This window comes from Bison bison, unplaced genomic scaffold (genome assembly GCF_000754665.1).
Source record: "Bison bison bison isolate TAMUID 2011002044 unplaced genomic scaffold, Bison_UMD1.0 scf7180017864379, whole genome shotgun sequence".
Classification (NCBI taxonomy): Eukaryota; Metazoa; Chordata; class Mammalia; order Artiodactyla; family Bovidae; genus Bison; species Bison bison.
In genome coordinates, this window is record NW_011494951.1 from 3,652,440 (window position 1) to 3,657,192 (window position 4,753).

The 4,753-nt window shown below is 46.3% G+C and overlaps 1 protein-coding gene across 1 annotated transcript in view; it reads right to left on the minus strand.

The window, feature by feature from the left end:
• LOC105001116 (GTPase IMAP family member 5-like) overlaps positions 1-2,659 on the minus strand; it is a 10,394-nt gene extending 7,735 nt beyond the window's left edge. Inside the window, exon 1 of the mRNA XM_010857262.1 lies at positions 2,493-2,659. The gene's annotated coding sequence lies outside the window, so the exon portion shown is untranslated. The remainder of the gene's footprint in view (positions 1-2,492) is intronic.
• Positions 2,660-4,753: the final 2,094 nt, after the last annotated feature.

Consider the following 4,753-nt stretch of genomic DNA (forward strand, 5'->3'; position numbering starts at 1 on the left):
TGTTTCCACTGTTTCCCTGTCTATTTGCCATGAAGTGATGGGTCCAGATGCCATGATCTTCGTTTTCTGAATGTTGAGCTTTAAGCCAACTTTTTCACTCTCCACTTTCACTTTCATCAAGAGGCTTTTTAGTTCCTCTTCACTTTCTGCCATAAGGGTGGTGTCATCTGCATATCTGAGGTTATTGATATTTCTCCCGGCAATCTGATTCCAGAATGTGCTTCTTCCAGCCCAGCATTTCTCATGATGTATTCTGCATATAAGTTAAATAAGCAGGGTGACAATATACAGGCTTGACGTACTCCTTTTCCTATTTGGAACCAGTCTGTTGTTCCATGTCCAGTTCTAACTGTTGCTTCCTGACCTGCATACAGGTTACTCAAGAGGCAGGTCAGGTGGCTTTTGCTAAAACTGAACAAATTCTCTGACATCATTTCTACCTCAGATGAAATTTTCTATATAATGGAATGAGTATATCAGTGTGGTAAAAATGATGAAGATAGTGGTGACAATGTTGATGAACTTTACCATCATAATAAATCTCTGTGCATTTATTTTAATTTTAAAGTTTCTTTTATGTCCATTATTTTAATTGTTCTTCAAAATTCCCTATGATGTGACCAAGATAGGTATTAACTTTTCTATTAAAATATTGGGAAACTGAACCTTAACTGCTCTGCCCATGATCACACAACTGCCATGGGGCTAAGAGCAAAAAATGACACATTTTGCCTGCATATTCTCTTAGATTTATCAGGGCAGAAAAGTGATTATAAAGTCAACCAGCCTCTTGAAACATCACATACCATGTTGCCATCCCTGGTCAGGACAAAACTGAAGCCAACAGGCTGGAAGCTTGCCCTAAAGCCAACAAAGAGAAGTGTATTGCAAAATTGGGGGTGCATTTTTTTAAAAATTCAAACATAAAATTGCAGGGGACAGAAGTTGCTCAGAAAGGAAGGATTTCAGTTTTAAATGATCTTGTGTTTTTCTGTGGCTTGATGATCAGTGTGACCCAGATGGAGCTCTGTGGCTGCCACAAAATGCCATCAAATTTCCGGTTGGTGAGCAGAGGTGCAACACCGTCCTCCTGAACCATCTTCTTAGTGGGTCAGGCTGCCGAGGAGACACATCCCACTGAAGAATGGATTTTTTTTTTTTTTTTTGGGTGGATATTAATAAATACCAAAGTGTCCAGAGACTGGTCAGAAAGGATATTAATGGAGATGCTGAAATGACAGGATATTAAAAGGACTGAATCAAGCCTAGGAAGACATCTGGAAGTAGTGTAAACCTGAAGCAATGTGACACGTGTCAATTGCAGAGTAGACAAAAGCGGAAAAATGAAGAATGGAGGCAGATTTCTTCTCCACAAAGAAAATCTTAATCCTCCCCAAACGGGATCAGGAATCATGATAGAGACGATGTGCAAGCAGAGATTATAAGGGTATCTGACAGGAACAGCAGGAGGAGCTAACTTAGGGAGGAGGCTGAAGCAAATGAACATCATATACCTTCTGATCTTTAAATTGGACTAAACTGATATAATCTTGACAATACATTATTCTATCAAACCATAGGAAAGCGGGCTGTCTCATGTATGCTGTTTCTGGAAAGGTAAAAATATTTTTCATTTTTCTTCATTCATGAGTCTCTCCTTCCCGGTGTGCCCCAGTCCCTCTGTTTCCTGGCATCGCTGGTTTCACAGTTTAGCATCATAATTTCATAACACAGCTCTCACAGGGGGTTGACAGCAGACCAAGGATGGTTCCTGTACACTCTGGAGTCTCTCTGCCATAGAATCGAGTTCTACATCGTGTCGCAGGAAACGTGTGGTGTCTCTGGGGGAGAATGGGGTGGCTTTCAGAAGATCAAGGTCTTGGAACAATGTCCACTGAGAGGTTTCATTGGGAACACGTGACTCAGCGAGAGTACTCTTCCTGTGGAGCCCTAGGAATGGATTCCTGCACCCTGCCATCTCTGGGAGGTGGTGCTTGTTACGGATGGGCCGGGGGTGGTATTGGAGAAGTTAAGAAGGTAAAACTTAAGATGTTCGCTCTACCTACTTAGGGCACCTTGTGAATTTGAGTTTTTCTCATCTGTCAAATGAAAGAGACTATTAGTGAAGCTCTGTGAAACCCTGTGAAGCTTGTGAAAATCAAAGGAGCTAAGAAGTAGGCCACAACACGGAAAAGATCGCAGCCCTGTGGAAAGCGATAGGCTATGAACGCGGAGTGAGCCGTTCCCAAACCCGCTTCAGTCGCACTGGGAACCCGCTGTTGTACATAACGCTCTCTATGGGCGCCGGGTTTCACTGACAGGGGAGCCCAGAGGCATGGATCCGGTGTGAGGTCGCACCAGAAGTCAGTAGCCCTGATTGAACTGCTGGCTCCAGACGCCCTCCCCAGCCCCAGCTCCCCTCCTGCTTTGCTCCTCGCCGCTCACCCCCCGGTCTCCCCAGAACCCCGGGACCCCCGCCAGTGTCCCCTTACCAGGCGCGGTGCAGCGGGCTGGGTGCGGGCGGGTCGGCGAGAGCGCGCGGCAGAAGGTTGTAGGGCACGACTGTAGGATAAGAAAGAAAGTGGGGCTAACGGAGGGCGCCCCCTGTCCCCTCTGAGGGGGGAGAAACTGCTGCCCGCGGAAACTCGAGAGCACTGGGTTCAGAGCGTGCGCCACCCCCCGCCCCTCAGCCTCTACTCCCCAACCCCGACTGTACTCAGGGATGCTTCCTGTCAGAGACCGCGAGCGCCTCGCCCCCTCTCATTTCCTCTTTAAGACGTGAGAGAAGAAAAGAACTGATGTTTGGATTGTGAGAGAACAAAATATGGACCCCCGCCAACTCCCCGTTCCTCACCCCCTCGTTGCTAAAGCCCACTGGTTGCCTCCGTAGGAGTGTTTGGTTATGCGGAGAACTTCTTTACCCTCAGTGCAAAGCTGGAGCAAGGTGCAGAACAGGATAGAATGGAACCCTCTTCCTTTTCAGAAACTCCGCAGAACTGGGGGTCAGAGAGCCACTGTCCTTGTCTTTTGTTTTTGGGGTAGAAGTTTCTGTTCTTAGGGAGTGTGTGTGTGTGTGTGTGTGTGATTTTTGAGGAGTGGTAGGCAGTTCTTTTTGACTGTGTGGGTCACAACAAACTCTGAAAAATTCTTCAAGAGATGAGAATACCAGACCATCTATTTGTCTCCTGAAAACTGATGTTTTTGAATTGTGGTGCTGGTATGTGGGTCAAGAAGCAACAGTTAAAACTGGACATGAAACAACTGACTGGTTCAAAATTGGGAAAGGAATATGTCAAGGCTGTATATTGTCACCCTGCTTATTTAACTTATGTGCAGAATGTGCTGTGCTTTGCTTAGTTGCTCTGTCCTGTCTGACTTTTTGCAACCCCATGAACTGAAGCCCACCAGGCTCCTCTGTCCATGGGGATTTCCAGGCAGGAATACTGGAGTGGGTTGCCATGCCCTCCTCCAGGAGATCTTCCCAATCCAGGGACTGAGCCCAGCTCTCCCTCATTGTAGGTGGATTCTTTACCATCTGAGTCACCAGGGAAGCCCAAGGATACTGGCGTAGGTAACCTATCCCTTCTCCAGGGGAACTTCCTCAGCCAGGAATTGAACTGGTGTCTCCTATGTTGCCACGGTAGAGTCTGCCTGCAATGTGGGAGACCCGTGTGTGATCCTTGGGTTGGGAAGATCCCCTGGAGAAGGGAATAGCAACACACTCCAGTATTCTTGCCTGGAAAATCTCATGGATAGAGGAGCCTGGCGGACTACAGTCCACAGCATCCCAAAAAGTCAGACATGACTGAACAACTTCACTTTCACTTTCTCCTGCATTGCTGGCAGATTCTTTACTAGCTGAGATACCTGGGAAGCCCTATAAGCAGAATACATCATGTGAAATGCTGGGTTGGATGAATCACAAGCTGGAATCCAGATTGCCAAGAGGAATATCAACAGCCTTAGATATGCAGATGATACCACTCTAATGGCACAAAGCCAAGAGGAACTAAAGAGCCTCTTGATGAGGGTGAAAGAGGAGAGTGAAAAAGTTGGCTTAAAACTCAGCATTCAAAAAACTAAGATCATGGCATCCAGTCCCATCACTTCATGGCAAATAGAAGGGAAAAAAGTAGAAGCAGTGACAGATATTATTTTCTTGGGCTCCAAAATCACTGCAGCCACAAAATTAAAGGATGTTTGCTCCTTGGAAGGAGAGCTATGACAAACCCAGACAGCATATTAAAAAACAGAGACATCACTTTGTCATTAAAGGTTCATATAGTCAAAGCAATGGTTTTTCCAGTAGTCATATACAGATGTGAGAGTTGGACCATAAAGAAGGCTGAGCACTGAAGAACTGATGCTTTTAAATTGTGGTGCTGCAGAAGACTCTTGAGAGTCTCCTGGACACCAAGGAGATCAAACCAGTTAACCCTAAAGGAAATCAGCCCTGAATATTCATTGGAAGGACTGATGCTAAAGCTGAAGCTCCTATATTTTGGCCATTTGATGTTAAGAGCTGCTGCTGCTAAGTCGCTTCAGTCGTGTCCGACTCTGTGTGACCCCATAGACAGCAGCCCACCAGGCTTCCATGTCCCTGGGATTCTCCAGGCAAGAACACTGGAGTGGGTTGACATTTCCTTCTCCGATGCATGAAAGTGAAAAGTTAAAGTGAAGTCGCTCAGTTGTGTCCAACTCTTTGTGACCCCATGGACTGCAGCCTACCAGGCTCCTCCGCCCATGGGATTTT